This window comes from Halyomorpha halys, unplaced genomic scaffold, assembly GCF_000696795.3.
Source record: "Halyomorpha halys isolate HHAL.00 unplaced genomic scaffold, Hhal_1.1 Scaffold1297.1, whole genome shotgun sequence".
NCBI lineage: Eukaryota > Metazoa > Arthropoda > Insecta > Hemiptera > Pentatomidae > Halyomorpha > Halyomorpha halys.
In genome coordinates, this window is record NW_027108548.1 from 72,187 (window position 1) to 93,988 (window position 21,802).

At 32.0% G+C, this 21,802-nt stretch overlaps 1 long non-coding RNA gene across 1 annotated transcript in view; it reads left to right on the plus strand.

The window, feature by feature from the left end:
• The window catches only part of LOC136795636 (uncharacterized), an 80,537-nt gene extending 58,735 nt beyond the window's left edge, over positions 1 to 21,802 (plus strand). The window contains exon 3 of the long non-coding RNA XR_010843271.1: positions 21,727 to 21,802. This is a non-coding gene — a long non-coding RNA (uncharacterized lncRNA). The remainder of the gene's footprint in view (positions 1 to 21,726) is intronic.

The following is a 21,802-nucleotide window of genomic DNA, read 5'->3' on the forward strand; positions in this document are numbered from 1 at the left end:
TTAGTAAATTGGATACAAAACTAGATAGAGGAAGAGAACTAAGTTACCTTATACACTGTGCACAAATAGATAACAGTTAAGGTTAACAATATATTGTCTTCTCTCTCACACTGCAAAGAGGTTGCAAGTGCAGTAGGTTGCAATCACCTGTTCTTTTTTTTCGGCCAAGACTCCCATTGGAGTCCTATACTGCCTAACCATGGTGGGGGGTAAAAGTTATTCAGTTTGTGGGACCGCCACTCAATGAAAAAAGTCAACGTCCCAGGCCGGATTCGAACCGGCACCGCCCATGGACATCAAATTGGTAAGACTGCGTCTTAACCACTGAGCTATGGGCGGCCCCACCTGTTCTTACAATAACTTGTTTTAAGTTTAACACTAATACACAGGATACGTTACATTTATAACAAATGGTATATGATTTAAAGATAGTGAAGATTAAAATAAACAATAAAACAAAATACAAGGAAAGAGAGAGGATGAGTTCGGAATTTAATAATTATAAATTAAAAACATTAAAGTATATGTCAAGAGTGGTCTTAAGAGATGTCTTTGTCGCGCTCATAAGGGTTTAAGTCACTTTGTGTGCATTTAGAGATTATGTCGTATTATAGCACCAAATCAGTGCTACCCGTTGGTAAGGTCTTTATGCTTCAGATAGACTTACTACTATATTGTTTTATAAAGATAACAATTACAAAAATATCAATAATTAGATTTTACAGAGTTTTGAACTTTGTTTTTGCTTTCCAGAAAAATTCATATTTTCGACTTAAGCCCTTATGAACGCGCATCAAAGATATACTAGCAGTATTGTTGAGTCAATTTATCTTTATTCTGATTGTGTCTACCGATTTTTAAATTTATGAAAATTATGAGAAATAATGTATTTTTATAGCAAACAATAACTTGATTGTTTAATCGAACTATGGATGGATTTTATATTTTATATATATAAAAAAAAATATGTACAACTATACTCACTCAGATCATTTAGGTTAGTAAAAGCTATGGAAATGATGTGAAAATCAATTTGGTCTAATAATTTCATTTTTGCGTGTAAAGTTAGGCTGGATTAGAATCATGATACTAAATTGAAGAAGAGAGTGGGAAGATTGTGATGACTTATCTACATACGGTAAAATGTGTATGCAACAGATTAAAACGAATAGAAATATTATTTATTGTAAAAGTAATTGTTACATGTTCCTCTTGAATAAAAACTATAAAAAATGAAATCTCGTGGATAATTTTAGCTTTACAAATGTACACAAAATACCATAATCCGATACTCCCCAAGCAATGAATACAAAGGAAATACAAATCTTCGAATTTCATGATATATTACTGTAATAAATAATAATAGATGGGTTTTTTGTTAAGCCTAATGCCATATGGTATTATTGTTACTTTTAGCAATAATTGGTATCAATGAGGTAGGTTTACTCAAGGAAACAAAGCACTCGTTTGTAGCGTTGAATTCATTGTGCCCATTGCATCGTATGTTTTATCGTTGAGTAAAAATTACTGAGGTTTATGACTTACCGGTCTTCGACCTTGGAATCCTGACGATTTCAATAATGGCTGTTGGCCTATAATATTAGGCTGAGGACACATAGCTGGCGGATCACCACTCCGACATTTTAGTGGCGAGGGAAGTGGGGGGAGGGGGGAGTGGAAAAGTTAGAATTCTCCGAGGAGTTAGTTTTACTCAACGATACCCTTATAGGATTAATTAAGTTATTTTAGTCGGCTTGCGTGCCATTATTACTACGCTAATGATTAGATATTGTTTCGTACTCAACTATTCTTGTACCTAGTAAGTAGTAAATTACTTAGTAAGTAAATGTAAAGTAATTTCTGTCATAGGATTCATTTGTTAAAAAGATGATGGATGATTCACACCTGGAAAGTGCTTACACCTAATATAAAAGATTTTTTAAAATGACTTCCATATATTTTAGACTTATCAAAAAAGGATATATCCGGAAATGTTAAGCATATTTTTTATTATGTATCTTTATAAATAAAATTCAAATTCAAGTATAGTACGTCTAATATGAGTTTGCCGGTAGGAAGAAGGAGCTCCCGCATTCTCCACCCTCTTGTTCCCTTCTTTTTTTCAAAAGAAAAGTCCTCCTGCCGGAGACAAAAGGAAACAAACTTGGTAACGCTAAAGTGTAACCAAGTTCCGGACTGATTAACGGGAGGTTACTCGTTTCCTTAGACTATCTTTGTCTTTGACTAGGACTGTATCTTATTGATTCTTGTTTTAATTTGTAGGCCAATATATTGACAACAATGTTCTGTCTTACTATTTAAGAATGCAGTATCTTCCTAAAAGGCCATTTTTGAGATTTGATAATCATTGTGTTATCAGAAAAAAACCTCTTTATTAGTTTACAAATTTATGTAACGTGTCTTTATTTCCACTGAAACTAATTTCTGAATTATCCCTTATAAAATGTTACTAAAAAACAGTACGTTTTTACCATTTATATGAAAATTAAATACTAGTCTGCAAATGGCCTTTTTGTCAAAGTTGTAATCTTATAGTACAAGAGCCGGGAAGAAAAAAAAGGCAGTTATCTTAACCCAATTTTTGATTACTTTAATGAAAACTATGTATAATTATTAGTAAAAATTAATGAGTCTGCCAAGTATAGGTAGGGTGAATAAAAAATGGCAGCTGTTTCAAAACCTTAAAAAAACATTAATTTTTCATTCGGAGCTCTATATCTTAAAAACTACCATCAACACTAGAAAATCTAAGAGAACATTGTTTAAAGATAAATAAATTTGCTGAAATATTAGCCCTAAAAGAGCTATTTACGTCCAATATTAGTGGTTAGTTAATTAATTTTGAGAATCTATGTGACGTACAGATGTCTATTAGCACTCAAATTAAAGCTAGTTGAATGGACTATAAAGAAGTTTATGACCTTTACCTTCGTAGGAATAGTAGTTTTCATAATATTTGCTAAAATAAATTGATTAATTAAAGTTCCGACAATAAGTTTGATTTATGAAAAACTTCATTTCAGAAACCATTAGACGTACATATGTCTGCCAACGCTCAAATTAAAGCAATTTAAATTTACCACAAAATAGTTGATTATGTTTATCTTTGTAGGAGTAGTAGTTTTTGTATTTAACAAAATAAACTCACAAAATGTTAATTTCTAGTTGTTGGTATAAAATGTTGGATTCTTGAAAAAATATATCTCTAGATCCATAAGACGAACTCAAAATAAAAGAAATTTAACTTACTATAAAGTAGTTCATTACACTTATCTTCGTAGGGGTAGTAGTTTTTATGATATTCACATATGAATATAAATTAGGCAAATGAAAATTTGTCCGAACAACTGTAAATCAATTTATTTTAGCAAATTTCATGTAAACTGTTACTCCTACGAAGATAAACATCATAAACTACTTTATAGCTCATTAAACTAGTTTTAATTTGAGTGCTCATAAACATCTGTACGCTAAATGGTTTTTAAGATATAAATTTTTCAAAATAAATTCACTAACTACTGATCTTTAATTATGTCCCATACAACATTTTTATTAAATTTTGCTTTTTAAAAAGGTATATCTCGAGAACTATTGATCGTAAATAGCTGTATTAGTGTTCATATTTTAGCAAATTTACACTTCTTTAAACGACGTTCTCTTAGCTTTTCTTGTGTTGTTCCTACTTTTTAAGATATAGAGCTCCGAATGAAAAATTAATTTGTTTATCGCTTTGAAACAGCCACCATTTTTATTCCCCCTACCTATACTTGCCAGACTCATCAATTTTGACTAGTAATTATACATAATTTTTATTAAAGTAACCAAAAATTGGGGTGAGATAACTGACTTTTTTTCTCCTCTTGGGCTCTTGTACTATTAGCTTTTGTTTTATTTTTAACTGTTTCTTGGCTGAAGTTTCAAAACAAGGCGTATCACCACTCTCTACAGTTTCACCCTCTTTTATAATGTTTCCATCAGTAGCCTGGGAAACTCTTTTCATAGCAGAGGAAACTTGAATTGGACCACTCTTCGCCTCTTTTTTCATGAATTTAAATACGTTCATAATTACGTTTTTGGTTTGAGAGTGGATAGTTTTCCTTCTACCCAGTTAACTCGAGACATTAAGCTATATTTAATATAATATAGTTACCACCTAATTATATATAAATATTGCGGTATTAATGAAAAAACTGATACGAGAAATAAGATGAAGTTACAGGTCAGCTAATAGTGATACAAAAAAAATCATTAATAAAAATAATTCTTACCCAAATTATAATTTAAATTGATATGTATATATGTACTACACAGTTGTAAATAACAATAAATAAATTATGAAAAAAATAAATATAAAGAAGAAATTCAAATGTTATTAAAACATATAATCCCACAGTGTCCCTTAATCTATTTCGCATGAATTCTGATCGACTACAACTGTACTCATAAAAAATTTAGATTTCCTTGTTCAATAGTTTAGAAATATATAGTTGTGATAACTAAATTTCTAAAATTCTACACCCTGGAATGTAGAAAAGTTTATTTACTTAGTAGAGTAGAAATTCAAGCTTTATTTGTAATAAATATTATAAATGAAAAATGTAGTATTTCCATGATTAAATAAGATCTTTGGACACTTTATATGATAAATAAAAGTGGAAAACATGACAAATAAGAACGGCCACTATATCGGAATTGTTGTATTTATAAAATACAATGGATGTTTGGGGACTGTCTGAACACAATGGATATTGCTGAATACAAGAGAAAGCTGAGCGCTTCGATATCGTTGGCTTTTCCATATCGTCAGCTTTATTGTTCAATGTATTTTCCTATTTTTATTTTCATAAATCGATATATTTTTATTTTTCGAAACAAACTGTTAAGTTTATCCTTAATCTCTGTTTTATTACTTATAATAATTTTTTAGGTTTACGTTTCAAGACACGTAGAATTAAATGGAATTTAAATTTTAAGGAATTAAATTTTTAAATGTAATTTAAAAAATCCCTGTGTGCACCGTATGCCGTTCGTGGTTTTTCTCTAAAACTACGACGATGATCCTCGGGACTCATCATTACCATCCTTTTTTCAAAATGACAGCTTGATTCGATGTTTTCTACCGTGTCTTAGGTATTTCGCTTTCAATGTAACTGTTCTATCTCATAAATAACAATTCCTGTCAAAAACTCAAGGGTTATCTGAAGTACGCTATGATCAAGGTACAACAGAGGCCTCTTGATCCACGCTCTGTAGAACAACCTCGCAGTACTGCATGTCAACCATTCGATGTACATTACTCGATGAAATTAAGAAATAGATAACCATATACATTGAGTAGATTTTTGGTTTGTTATTTGTTTCGTATCTGAATTGTCAATGGGTTCTTTAAATGACTTCATAAGCTCCAATGCCTTGCTCGGATCTTGCTTATTACGTTAGCCTAAACTTTTTACACGACTCACTAGAGAATAATAATCCACATTGGCAGAAATGATTAGCTCTTATCTATCTATCTTTTCTAAAGTAAGCTGTAGTTGTGAACCAAGGTACGTAAAGCAGCTAGAAGTTGAAAAATATTTTTTTTTAAATTTTATAGATGGATAAGCTTCTTCATTTATAAAAGAAGAATTTTTATCTTCTATTCATTAACTAAGAACGCCAAGTTTCGAGTTTTAATCAAAATTATTTACTGCTGGAAGTAATCCCCCAGCAATGATAATACCGCATGCGCAATGACAATTTCTGTATTGTATCTGCAGTATTCTATACTTTATTTTCTTTGTATTATTGTATATAAAATATAATTGATAGATATAATACTTGGATAATGAATGGAAATAAATTAGTGAACTAGGTCATAAAAATTAAATTTGTAATAATTTAGTTTAAAACACAGAAGTTCCAAGTAGGGTAAACAGGAAGTTCTAATAAATTTAGTTTGTACAATAATGGGAGTCTAGCGTGACTCTCTTGCCTACTTTTTCGCTATACCTGACAAAATGTTTAAATAGTTCTTTGATGGAAGCAAGTCGATCGGTTTCTTTTCTTGTCGTTAGGGTATTATTGTTTTCAGAGCTAATGCTTCTCATGAAAAATCGAAAGCGTTTCAGATACGTAGTATGCTTAAATTATTTCAAACCGTCTTTAATAAACAGATAAAAAACAGTTATTATATATTTAATACTGTAATAAATATTAAAAATATAATTCCTTTAATGAGTGATGGTGTTTACTTTCTGATAAAAGTAACTCGATAAAAAAGAAATGTTTGAAATTTAATCTTCGTAAATGAGATTCTAGGCATAATCCTAAATGCTGGTACATTGGTACTCTACACCATGATCAGGTAAAAATAGGTTTACCAACAAAGTAAATATGATATTTAGCTCCGTATCCTCCCCCCCATCTCCATACTTTTGATTTTTTTCTTTTTTGCCTACACTCGAATTGGAGTCCTATACTGCTTCTCCATACTTTTGAATGTCTCATATTAAATTCACCCTTTTTAATCATTTAAATAACTAATTTACACACTCATGCTAATGTTATGTATGTAATACTTCGTTAAATGTTAATAGCTATATAACTAAAAATATACAGCGGCCATTTTGAAAAATCCGTCGTATTAGGCTACGCATCCTCCCAAAGGGATGAACTTTTTACAATCGTGTTTTTCAGTTATTTTTACTTTAGAATCCATTTACGGCGTTCAGATTACAATTATCTACACGCTAACATTCAATTCTAGAATGTTTAGTTTTTAATATGTGTCCATAATGTTTTTATGGCATGTATTATATTTGAGGAGTCCCCCTTTTTTTTGTTTATTATAAAGTTGAAGAATAAAAGGAAAGATTCTATTGTACGTTGTATCGGATATCTGGCGCCCACTTTTTAAGGTGCTTCTGTCATCACGTTGTTTTTCATTGAATATTTTTATTTCATTAATATCCTCTTTGAGAACCCTCTTTTTAACCTTATCTTTTAAAATGATTTATTACAGATTTTTATATTTCCTTTACGTCGCTCGTTTTTTAGTAAGTGTGCTTGTCGTCTTTTCTTTTATACCAATATTTTCGTCCACGAACAGACTGGGAGTTTATGTTTTAACGTTTTAATTTTCAGAGTTATCAATTTTGACTGATATGCTGATGTAATTTTAAATCAAAAAATTTATTTTAAAATAAACTTTTCCACAAACATTTGAATAGTAAATATATCACTTGATATAAACTTCATAACTATTTATGATTTCAAATACTTTTGTACCTTAATAAATTCTATAACTGTTGTATTTGAAATAATAACAATTTTCGACTATTGTTCTTTTACCATAATTTATTAACTGACAAGACAATTGGAATTTATAATAAATTTGAAATGAATAAGCACATATTTGTAACGTTCTTGGACTTCTAACAAGCGTTCGATAAGGTCAGGCATCGAGGTCTCCTATCGAGCTCATTCCTCAACGGAAGAATATTTTCTTGTAGAATAAATGACACAAATTAAATCCTCAGACAAATCCATGCCGGTACTCCACAAGGTTCAGTTCTTTCTCCCATTCTGTATATAACTTTTATCTTCATGACATCATCGAATCCACTCATACATCCATAGCTTTGTACTTTGCAAAGCCACCTTAATGTTCTTGAACTGTACTTTCCGGAACTAATCCTCAAAAGTAAATAAGTGCTATGTGAAGCAATAAGATACTGGAGAATTCACCACAATCGCCGCATTACCTTGAATCAGGATATCAACATTAAATTACCGCAAACCTACGCAAAGTCAGCAGTGCTATAAGCATTCGTAAATAGAAAAAAATATAAATTAAAACCAGAAACAACTTTTCTTACTTTTAAAACAATCCTCATGCCACTGCTGATGTACGGCTGTGATGTCTGGGTGCATTCTTTACGAAAGGGAAAAAAATTACAATAATTTAAAAATTAAGTCTTAAGAATCGCAGTGGATGATGGCTACTTGCTTTGTAAGAAATATCCAATTGCATAGGGAACTACAAATGGAATCAATTGGAGACAAAAAAAACGGTTCATAAAATTTCACTCCCAGTTACCGACATTTAAATAAGCAGTTACTTTCAACTTAGGAAATCCAACCTTATATCGAAGATTGAAGACCAGGCTGCAGCCAGACATCCTGTTATAAATTCTATATTTATTCTATTATTGACATTACTACTATTTTATTTTATTTTTTCTCTTCGTCTTTTTCTTAAATCAACTTTTTTGCCAAGAAAGTCAATTATTTATTTTGGTTAATCTATAAATGTCAATGTTTTTGTGATTAACTTTTATTTTTCTCTCTTCTTAAGAATTATCTTTTTTATCTATTTATTTGATGTTATTTTTTTATTTTTTATTTTACCCCCCCAAAAAATCAATTGTTGAAAAAAAAATGTAACTGTTAATATTAACCATGTAAAGGCCACCAGGTCAGTTAGGTAAAAATATATGAATGGAAAATAAGAATTTATAAAAAAATTAATGATCATTTTGTTTTTGTTTTTTTCTACAATGCATCAGTGAAAAAGCTGTTGTAATAAGAAGTTTTAAGATCGAAATAAATATATTGAAGACTTCTAGACGCGGAACTTAATATAGGGTAACAGTCTTGTTAAATTAGTTTTTTTTTTTGCATTGAAACACGTTTTTTCAAAGCTGCAAAAAAACTTTATTCGACTGGACTGTAAGGGCCTAATTAGGGAGTTCTCCGGTCAAGTGGTATTTAATCCGATTCCTGACTGTTGGGGTAGTTTTGTCAACGGCTCAGCTTCTGGCGATCTGTATATTCAACACTTGAATGGCTGCCCTCTTCGAACCGAAGTGGCCCACTTCTACCATACCTTCCCCGACTAGTGCAAAAAATATAACGAAAAATCGGTATATTTTTTCTACTCGACGTATTTGACTCTTCATCGAACTATGAACTATAGTTTGAAAAAAAACTTTAAAATAGACTAGAACGATATCTGTTTTCTCACTAATTTGTCAAATTTCGAACAACTATTCAATGTAGTGGGACTACTAGTCCCTGGTTGTTCTCCACTTTGACGGATGCTTAGTAGAGGGCTTTTCTTCCTAAGAAGAAATGAAGCTAAAATGATTTATGAACTGCTTTATATATATTTTTTTGTATTTCTTTATCCTAATTTTTTTAAGTGAAACCTTCAGCGCTTGACATGTTTTAGAGTTTTAATTAATTTTAGAATAAAATATTTTGGAATCTTAAATACTCCATACCGTAAGTGAGGGAAATGTTCAGCATTTCATCTTCTTTGTAACGGGCTATAATTCGAAATTGTGTCTTGATGTTACAGAGAGTTAGAAGCGTGAAACTGGAAAAGATAGCCCAAAAAAAATTGAATGATAACATGATAACGGGTTTTCGAACTCTTGATAAATTTACTATTAGAAAGTACTTTCAAGAGGTAGTACACGTAACACAGTATTTTCAAGACATATTGGAAACATTCAATAAGATGTTTACATTTCTTATTTTAGCTATCACAAACTGATAATAAAAATGTTAATTTAACTACAATATCACGAATGAATAGTATAATTAAATAAGACATTATTTAATCATTATAATTATGTAAGAATCATGTAATAATTATAATAAAGAAGGCATTATTTAATAATTTTAATTAAATAAGACAACTATCTAATAATTATATTTAGAGAAGGCATTATTTAATTAAATAAGACAATTATTTAATAATTATATTTAGATAAGATATTCTTTAATGATTATAATTAAATAATAAAATAAAGTAAATCATTATTTTATTTTATTTTGTAAAATAAATATCATTATTAATAAAATTTGAACATTTTATTTCATTTCCGGAGGTTTATAACAATGTACAGGACTAGACCTGACTCCCCGAAAAGTTGATCAGCTAAGGGATGGCGCATAATGCGGCTGACGATGGAAGAAGGAAAGTTGACATTTGGTAATGACGACGTGATGCGGTCGACTACCACCGGCAAAAGGCTATATTCTTGTTTTCCAGCAAATAGGCGTGTGGTGGAAGAAGTAGATCCTTTCAGATGCGACCTCAGAACGGCTGACTCTCCTAGACTTGTGATACAATGATCGAAGTTTGGAATGTTAGCGCCACTTTTGTGTGCAAGCGCGCTGGAAATAAACGTGTGCTGAGTCCAACACAGCACGGGCCATATGAAGGTCTCCCCTCTTCGACTTGATCAGTATGCATACAGTGCCCAATAGTACTATGGTATCCGTGGAAGACGATGGCGTGGATCCGAAACCAATGAAGGTCTCCGTAGGTGTAGGCTTATTGGACACTGCATCGACTTCAGTTCAGTGGCTGTGTTGTCTCCTTCCTGGCGATGGATCAGTGTATGGTGCTTCTTACAGCAGTTCCGACATCGAAATTGTGAGCGACATGTGACCCCCTCATGGCCCTTGCGAAGGCAATTCCAACATACCTTCAAGGTTCGGACGTGTTCAAGCCTCTTGGTGAGTGGGAACTCAACAAAAACCTCGTTGGAGAGCAAGTGGTCTCCCTTGCAGAGAGGACATCTAAGTTCTGCAGCTCCTTTGCCCTTCCCAGTTTTTTTCCGAGTTTTCCGAACTGAAGCTGGAGTATTCTTAGGATTTCTGGAAGAGGTTGTGTGCAAGGAGACGAACCTCTGCTTCTGATTCGTTTCATTGGAGCGCTCTGGTGTTTTAGAGTTGTCTGCGTCTTGTGACATGCGGATAGCATTTTTCCTCTGCCGAACAAAAGCTATAACACTGTCCACCGTGGGAAACTCTTGCCTGGATCCCAGAGATAGTTCAAACTGTCTTCTGGTCTCTGGGTCCAATGCCCTTAACGCAAGTGTGGAAAGAAGGAAGTCCGTAGTGTCCTTGAGTCGCAATGCCCGTAAAGCATCTACGCTGTCAGCGACACCTGCCAAAAATTTCTCATACCTTTGCAGGTCACTTCTTGCCCCCTTGCAGTTAAATTCTATTATACGGTGAATTAGCACGTTCGTTGAAACCCGCGGATTTTGGTATGTTTCCACCACTCGTTTCCAGGCCAATTCGTACGAATTTGCTTCGACTGGCAATCTGGAGATTACCGCAGCACCTTCACTCTTCAAGGCGCCGATGAGGTAGTGGAACTTCTCGATGTTGGATAAGGTCGGCTCATCGTGTATCAACGATGTGAACGTGTCATAGAAATGCGATCACTTAAGGATATCACCACAAAACGTTGGGATAGGAATCACAGGTAATTGTGGTTTTTGTGTGTAAGTTGCATTTTGATTAAATGTGGAGCAAGCTAGAAGCGTGGTATGTGATGTAGCTTTCCTTGCTTCGCGATTTTGTTGAATTAATAGAAGGGCCCCACCAGCCTTCATTATTTCCTCTTTTAAAGAGTCGTAGAGCTAGTGCCAAGCGTCATCGGGAAATGAATCCTCTTCTCCAATAGTGACAGTGAGGTCTTCACGCTCATTCCAGGCGCCCCTGAACTGAGTCCAGAGCTGCTTAGCTTCGCTCAGTCTCACCTCGAGCATTGCTGTATCAGCGTCGCTAAGGGTTTCTATATCCATGCTGGGAACACCCATAATGTTCCGTTTCACACTCCGCATCCGCCTTTCCAAGATAGCGGCGCGTGAGGTAATGCTCTGTTCTGAAGTTTTAGATTTCACCATACTTTTCAATGAAAAAGTGAAGGGTTCCCCGAACAGCGAGGGAGAGGGAGAGGAAGAAAGAACCACGAAACGAAAGATGTCGAATGTGAAGGAGTTAAATTGAAAGAACGTTGACTAACTTGAGCTAACTGACCCGGAGAAGAACAATTATACACATTATATATCATGTGGTAGAACCGAATAGCGAAATAACTGAACCGAAATATTGATGAAATGTCAGCATGAGGAACCAGGTTGAGTGACGTCATCGATCGAAGATGTTTAGGTTATTTATAACTTTTATAAATTAAAGAATTTACTTTTATTAACAGTATGCTAATTAATTTATAAATTAATACTGTGGAAATAACGAATAAAATTGTGAGAAATAAAGTGAGTGTTTTATTAAGGTTAACCTTATCCCTATTAGGTTAGGCTCTGTTGAATGTTGTCAGCAAAATTAATTGAATTTATTTGCAATTGAATTAATTAACCTATGACCAAAATGATTAAAACTTGGTTTATTAATAAAGTGAAATTAAGCACTTCGATATTAAATAAATTTAGAAATATATAGATTTGATATGTTTAATGAATTTTTTCAGGTTAGTTAGCTATCTCTGACTAATAAGCATAAGCATGTTACACTTGAAAACTTACATAAATGAAATGGAAATAGAACGTGTAGGTAATACATTTGAGAATTCTGCCTACTAAATTGCTGAATTTAAGATTCATTAAGGGTATTAATTGTTAACAACATAGCAATAAAGAAATGAAGGTTTAATGAATCTTAATTTAACTCAGTGAAAATAACATTTTAAGAATATATATTCTGTCCTATGTTATAGTAAGTAATTTCCTTCCTAATATTAACATTAAATTGTAATCACACATGCACTGAGTAATCAAACATCATCACCATTGCTGAATTGGTCTTTTCCCTGGTAAGAACAATAAATTAGGTTTCTAGAATACTATATAATATCTTATCTACTTTCACTAAGCTGTGATTTGAAATTTGTTGAAAAATGAGTTACAATTTTGGATTATTAGGTCTCGCATGGACCTTATGTGTTAACACTAATTTTGAAACTTATACCTAATTACAATTTTATGAATATCCGGCATGGTATGACCATTATGTATTAACACTAATTTTGAAAATTAAAACATTATTAGAATTTTAATAATCCGGCTCGGTACAGGACCATAATGTATGAAGCATACCTTCACCTTAATGCCAGGAACACTTCACTTTTAGTTGGCTGGTTAATTTTGAGTGGACTGTATAATTGAAAATGAAACGTGATTGAATGAGAAATAAAATTCTATTGTTTAAGTTACAAGTGGAGTAGGGGGTGGCCGAAATAAAACATTTATGATTAGATGGTTAGTAAATTTTGAATGGCTATGGAATTGTAGATAATGAGGTGGTTGATGATGATTACTATGTGATGGTGAATGTTAATTATTGCCATGTGGACTTACTTCATTCTTCTTTCCTTCCTCCGCATCTCTATGCCTCTCTCCCCTCTGCTGCTGGGAACTACACCAGTAACTCTACTCACTCATGGTAGATATTACTAATGAGTGAACAAAATGAAAATATGGGCTGCTTCTGGCTGAAAACAAGATGGCTATCTTACATCAGTCTGGGTTGCTTCTCACCACAGAGAGCGCTGGAGGAGGTTAGTTTTGACTGTTCGTCACATGGGCGATAGTATATCCTGTAGGCTATTATATTATATAATGCATTATGGTGGCCCCTTCAATCCAACATTTCGGTTGCCATAGGTTACCCGGAACATTTTAAAAGGCATTACTGATTTTATTTTTTTCTACATTTTATTTGTTGCTACATGCTTATATAGTTTTTTATTATCATTATTTAAAGGCATCGACCACTTCGAGGTCAATATTGTCTTAATTTCCGAAATGTTTTAAAGTATTTATTGCTTTAATTTCCGAATTGAAATATTTAAATATTTATTATCCCACACCTTCCGTGAGGTGTCAAATCACTAGTATGATCAAAATTTTGTACTACATTGTTCTTTATTAATTAATAATAATAAAAAAAGGATCACATGAAGAATTTTAAATTATTATGTTACCTCAGTATTGAAAGGAAGTGATATTATAAAACCGAGCACGTACACTCATGTATACTTCTATAATTTATTGTTTCGTGAACCGAATTCGTTCTAGAAATCCCACAACACAATTTCATTTTAAAAGTTTATTCTTCATCTAACTACCTCCTACTTCGTATTTCGTACGATTAATTACACTCTTAATAATATTATTTTAAGAGGCTTGAGGCTAAAGAGAAGATAATAAAAAAATAATAATTTCGGTTATGTTAAGAAATAAGAGTAACGATGGTTCTGGAAATGAAATGTAAATAACTGGAGGGATATATAGAATATTTCAAGCGGTCCAATTACTTGAACATTTACTTGGGAAACCCTCTGGATTCCTGTAGAAGCACAAAGAGTAATGTAAACGACGCTTTAGGCTAATCTAAACTTAATTTCCCAGCTTTCAGTTGTTTCCTCCTCAAACCCTTCTGTCTTAAATTAAATATTTAATTGCAATTTTTGACTTCTTTGCATCTGCATCAGTTGCATTTTTTTTTTCCAATATCTAAAGTAGTTCGTAAATGAAGGAAATTCTTAGAGGTAAAGACAGCTAGTTCTGTTTTAAGTTACTTCCTGTTCATAATGAAGAATATCAAATAGCTCAAAGATTCATATTATATATTCCATATAATTAATGCAAAATAGACAGTATGCATTATAAAAAAAAACAGTATGTATTTTACACGTGGTGTTCCATGGAACGGAAGATTCTAGACGTTATATCCGGTTATTTCTTACGACCGTTAGTTATAAATGATTTATACTGTATAGACGATTGAAAACTAAACACGATTGTCTCTTGAAAGAGGCATAAAAAACCTATCGGTGTACTATAGTTCCAAATTAGTTCATGAAAAGGCAAAGAAATCCAAATGGCATTTATTCACAAATATATAGAATAAATTCACATTTGTAAATGTGATTCCAAGGCGATGAATCATCTTATTCTACACATTTTTTATTGCGTATTATTTATGGCGTATTACTGTAAATTTCCATTACTAAACTAAGAAGTAATGGAAATTTACAGTAATACGCCAGATTTTTTCATACATCTGTTGAAGGGCCAGGTACCCATATTTTGGGTGCGAGACGGTCTTATGATCTCGAGTCGATGCACAAGTTATATATTGGAAAATTAATTTTCTGCCAACATTGGAATCAGCTTCCTTAACTACTGACCAACAACACACATTTCCTAAACATAAAACTCATTATTTATTATTTTATTATATTTCTTTTATTACATCGTTGACTGATTATTTTAAATGACATTGCTGTTTTTTTTTTACTACATGTTAATTTGTTCATATTTAAATTTAAACTTTTATTAATTACATAGTTATTAGAAAATTATATTGTTTTTGGATTATAATTTATTATTTGTGATAATAAGTTTCGGTAATGTTTTTAAAATAATGGAAATTCTCTGTAAGTTTAAAAGGCATTGAATTGATCGTAAGCTTCCTCCGTCTGCTTCTATTGCTCCCTTATTACGAAACAATAGTTAAATCAGCGTTAACTTACATTGTTAACATGGACTTTATTAAGTGAATTAGTGGCTTAGTTTGAAGTTAAGAGGCTCTAGGAAGCATTGCCAGCCATACTTAGTCTTAGTTGTTCCTTCTTGTTCTCTCTCTTGTCATTGATTATAAGGCTTCTGTGACGTCCTTATGAACCCCCACTATTTACATTTAGAAACGGATAAAAAATAGATCACTTAATTACTTCAGTGATAAAAAAAAAACGCTTTCCCACAGAACCCCAACTTATTTTAATTTATTCACTAAATGCTCTCTATACAATCAGCCTTCATCCGTTATTTTATTATCCCCCTATGCTTTTATAGCTGCAGATAACTTTAATTCAAACCCATCTTAATCGACTTCTGCTGCTTTGTTTTGTTGCGTAAACTGTATAATGTTGGTAAATTTAAGTCCTTTCCGAAAAGTAACTACTGTTTTTAATCAGGAGTTGTATTACTTCACTGATAATAAACGTCTTAGTCCAAATTGGTTCAGTAATTAAAAATTATGAAAAGATTTGCCGTTTTTAATTATTTTTCTATTTTACCATAAAAATAAATTCTTCAGTAACATGCTGAATTTTTATGCAGTGCTTTGTTGTTCAATACAAATTTAAATCGCTTACCAAACAGTAGTAAAATTCAATGTATTCAACATAGATATGGAAGTGTTGAGTATTTAGTTTTACTCTGCTATTGTTCACAACAAAGTGTATACGTAGAAAACATCTGAATAAACCTCATAATAGTATCAAAATGTTTTGTTTTGTGACTCCGTTTATTTACAAGAGAATTATTATCTGGGGAATTGTGAACAAAAGAACAGTTGGCCGCCTCCAAATAGTCATTATTTGGACAATCAGGAACTCTGAATTATGTATGAGTTGGTTCGTTGTTTTGAAGTTCCAAGTTGGGTTTGGGAGAGAGGAAGGGGACGCGTCAAATTAATCATGGAATCAAGTTGGTGACTTATCAGAGCTTTGTAGGAACGGGTTTATATCGAGTTATGTCCTGATCTGTGACCTTCTCCACCTCGCTATATTCGCCATAATTAATCGGAAAAAGTTTTCCCCTCGGACTTTTGAAGGGAGGGAAAACAAGGTTAAACGGGCTTAGCCCTGTCTAAACTTTGTTGAGGGCTTAACGAAATTATTTCTTCTACCTATATAGGTAAATAATTTGGGGCTTCGGAGTAGGGTGTATTTTTTTCTTGTAAAGAGCTTTTTTTTCAAAGAAATATCGGATATCAAATTCAACGTCGTCGTAATTCAATATTCTTAAAATGAAATGAAATATTTGTATTTTTACGTACAGTATACTGCTTGATTTTCTAGTGTTATAATTATTTTGTCTATATTTATCTTATTATTATTTTTTTTTTGAAATGCCATCTTGTATTTGATAGAAAATGTTTAAACGGATGATAATACTTCATATATATTTTTCTTTCTATTCCTAAAATACTTATGTTAAAAAAATAAATAAATTTTTTCTATGTGTATGTAAAGCTTTCTTATTATTAGTATCGGGTCTCAGACCGTGGAGGTTCACAAGTCCTCGCGTTATGTTTTAGGAAATATATCACGCGTTTTTTCGTAGGTTGGGTTCGTCACTCCCACGCCTATTTTTTTTTTTTTTTTTTTTTTGTGAGTGCCACCCAAGGCTCACAAATGCTCGCGAAAGGCTGTAAGTGAGTGATGTATAATTTTATGCATGAAAAAATCCCGGTTAGAGCCAGTCTCGAACTCACAACCTTTGGATTGGTAGAAAAGCGCGTTGCCACGCTGCTACTGGCTAAGATTAAGTTAGCTTAGCATAGATCACATCAATTAGTTTTCATTATACCTCACAACTATCAATTATTTTTCCTAACTTAGCTTTGATAGATTGTGGTCAACAACTGGCCTTATTTTTCATATTTTGACATTTCATCTTAAGATATTATCCTTTTTTTGTTGAAACTTTTGTCATTTCTCGTAACATTTAACAAATATTTACCATTTCATATTACCGAATACAACATATTTTTAATTCAATATTTATTAAATCCCACATCACCACCCTTGAAGAATGATTCCAAAACTGGAGGATTAAAATAAATTCCAATAAATCCCACCAAATCACATTTACCCTTCGACGTAAACCCATGACCTCTTCCCCTACAATATCCTTTAATAATACCCCACTTATTCCTGTCGAACAGATCCGTTACTTAGGACTACATCTCGACAAAGGACTGACATGGAATCCTCATACAAGACTAAAAAGACAAGAAACTGCTCGTAGATTCCGACTATTGCAACATTTACTAGACAAACGGTCTAAATTGCCAATCCATTACAAAAGACTGATCTACATGACTATTATAAGGCCTATCTGGACATAAGCAGTTGAGCTTTGGGGCTCCACTAAACCATCAAATTCCTCCAGAATCCAATCCTTACAGTCCAAAATCCATCGTAAAATCCTTAATGCTCCTTACTTTGTCACAAATCAAGTCATCCATCAGGACCTCAATATTCCATATGTTGCCGATTTGGCCAGAACCAGATACCGTTCCTTCCATAATAAACTTCTCAACCACTCAAATCCACTTGTTTCTAATCTGCCTTCTCCTTCATTACCTAATAATCCTCCTAGGCGTCTGATGGCCTCGAGATCTTCTTCTCTAGAAATGTTATTGGAGTTCTATCAGTGGGTAGATTCTCCACATGTTTTTATCATGTTACTATGTCACCTACAGCAAATTTACTTGTTGTATATATCAATAAATAAATTATTTAAAAAAAATTTATTAAAATAAATGAAGTATTTCTCTTTCCAAGGAATAAATTTTCCCTCCATATTTTGATAATACTGTTAACGTATTTGTTTTAACCTACTATTTACCAATTTATATTCAGAAAGTATATATTAAGTATAAACTCATCTATTTATCCTGTATAAATATAACGTTTTGGTGATATAGAGACAATCTTTAATGTATTCAACATTATTTTTACGTAACAAAAATAAAAGTTTCGTAAAAATAATCAATTAAAATCTGATTCTTAGTTTAAACATTTCCCAAGACAAGTCTATATATTTTTAAAACTCACTGCATCTTAATTAACAAGATCAATACCAATCATGCTTATTTCTCTTACATCACATTCATTTTTTTTTCTTATTTAATTAGAATCATAAAAATACAGTACACTAATTTATAATTTATTTTTTAATAAAAAAATGTATTTGTTTGGTTTATTATTATTAATAATTAATTAAGTTCAGGATATCAAATTTTTTTTTTAACAAAGTATCTTATTCTAAGGGAGGAACAGCGCCTTAATTTTTTAAAAAAATAAAGTACAGCATAAAATATTCGAATAGAAAAAGGATTAATGAACCGAAGATTTTAGTTGGCTGCACAACCCCGAACTGCTAGAAAGGCATTCAGTAAATATAATTTAGGCTATCGCGGCATATGTGTTTAGCATTTTATGTTTTAGGGCTTATTAACGGATGGATGCCTAAAACGTTAATGAACACTGAACTGGCGGGTAAACATACAAGGGTAGACTGAAGCCTTAGTTGAAGGATTGCGGCAAGATTGATCTTGTAGATTCATTGTTGAATAGTTATCACTCAACAGTGGCATGTAGACAGCGATTGGTGGTTTCGGCATCGAACCTTCGGTTTAGTTAAGCCTTTATTATTGTTATGATTTAAATATTGATCGGCCAAAATTCAGTTTAATTGGATGAGGACGCAATTTAGATTATTTTATTATAATAATAAAATATATTTAAGTTCTGAAAAATAATAAAACTGGGATATAAATTAATTTTATTGCGATTTTATTTTATTTATTTTTAGTATGAGAATAGTATTTCTGTGAAAGAAGTATCCAATAAATAAGCTTTTCACTTGATTGAAATCCTTCAACGATTTGCAGCTGACAATAATTCAATAGTACTTTTGTTCTCTATAAAGTGTTTAATTTAATTAAAAAAAAAAAAAAAGTTAACACTGGTTTCGTACTAATCTAATCGGAAAGCTGGATAAAGACAGAAAAATATCTTCAAATACATGAAACATAACAATATATAAGTATGCGTGTGTTGTTAAAATATGTTAGGTTGATTAACATAAATATAAAAGAACAACAACAACCCCTGATAATTCAGCAATTTTGAAAACAAATTTTAAAAAGATAAGTCATGCCTTTGAATTTTTCGTTATAGGTTTTGCAAATTAGGTTGAAGATACCTTATATGTTGGACACACCTCGCATTTAAAATTGTGATATTTTCCTTATCAAAATTACCGGTTGTTTGTTTGGATTCGTTCTGCTTAGGTGGGTCATTCTCAGTTGGTAGTACAATTATTTCTTTTTCAGATTAACAGCTTATAAGTTCAACATCAGACAAATGAGCTTTTTTTTTAATCACGTATCGGCCACTAAGGACCACGTGAATATCAATGGTTAGGCTTCTTTGGGAGTCATGATTTTCTTTCTTCCCACCCCAGTTTCATGATGCCTTTCTTTTCTTTCTTCGGACCACTTCGTATCTTTTTTTTTTTCTCTTCCAATATTGGTGAGATTTTTTAATGTTTTCCTGTACGTATCTCTATGTAGACAGTCGGTATCTGAAATTTTAAGTCTCTTAATTCCTCTCACATTTGATTCGTGTATCATCCCATGTTTTGTAGCTAAAAATTTTTTAAAGATCTTCTTATTCAATCTTTCCTCCTGCATCCTCTTCATTTGCCCATAGAACATCAGCCTTCTGATTTTCATCTCGGTTTCCTGGTCTTTGTTATTTCTGTAGATCTCTTCGCTAGATCTTAGCCTTTAACCTTCTTGTGTTTTCCTGGGCCCATAGATTTTTTCTTAAGATCATCCTTTCTATTTTTAGCAGCTTTTCCAAGTTGGGTAAGCATGTGGTGCTTTTATATTACATAAAATTATATATATATACAATTTTAAATATTATATATTATATAAAGCTATATTAATTATATAAAAACATTTTATCTCCTACCTTACGTATACTTCAAATTTACGTTTTTATTTCCGTGATTCGAAACAGGTATCAATCCATACGTTATAAACTTAACTCTCCTAACCCTCTTGTTTCTAACCTTGCTTCCTCTTCCATTCCTAACATCCTCTGAGACGCCTGAAAAGAAGATGGCCTGGAGACCTTCTGATGTAGAAATGTTATTAGAGTGCTACCAATGGGTAGTTTCTATACATACCTGTATCGTGCCATTATAATCTAACATCAAATTTACTAGATGTATTTTTATATAAATACAGTTTTAAATGTATTTAAATAAATAAATTTTCGTAATTTACAAATAAACGTGTAGGTAAAATTATAGGATACTGGAATTACTGTTTTAATACACTTACAGCATGAACTAGTATTTATAGAAGGAGATGGTCCTGATTGTGGAAGAGAATTATGAAAAATTAAGAAATAGTTTTAACTATTAATGATTAGAAAATGTTTTGAACCATACTGCAGGTCTTCATCAGGGCTCCTGTGTGAGTCGAAACCGTAACCCATTCTTCAAATTCACATATGGTGAATCTTATATGTTATATTTAATAAGTTTTAAAAGTTATTTATTTTTAATTATTTTTTTAAAAAGAAGAATTAGGAATATATTGCTGATTGTTTTCGCCCATACCTGACATGTTATTTGTGTACAGATAAAATTTATTTTCTGTTAATTTCTTCTAATGCGAAAATGCTGATAAATAAAATTTAATTAAATAATTAAAAGTATACACATTTTTTCATATAATTATTTGTTTACAAAACTAATTTAAATCTCAAGATTATAATCCCTAATAAGCAAAGAATCCACATTTATTTGTACATTTATCTACATGCCTTAAACTTGCAAGAATTATTTAGCATTAGTAAAATAGAAAGAAAAACTACCCTTACCCTGCGCCCCTCGTATCACACGACCTCACCTCCGTATTTAATAATGCAAAGCTTCCTGCATTGACTTGCTGGGACCCCTCATGTAAGATTAATATACCTGAAACCTTGACAACGGCACAGCTGGGTCAGTGTATTCAGCAATACAATGGATCCATTTGGATATGCAGGACAGTTGCAAATCTGAAAATGGTCCTGTGATATTTATGCTATATTCCCTAAATTATATATATATCATTTATTATTGAAATTTTGATGGTTTTATTTATTTTTTAGTTTATGTATAAGTATTGTCAGATCAAATGATACCTAATAAGCAGACTAAATTAGATCGTAGTGTATAGTAGTAGAAATAATTCTTTATTCCTCTGTCGCTTAATATAATTTAATTATGTTTTAAAACTATTAATTGGTTGTTGCAGGCTGGTGCTCAGTCCAGAAGATACTGTAGGATCTGGAATGAGAGCAAGGCAGTGGATCCTCAGCAGGATACTGCAA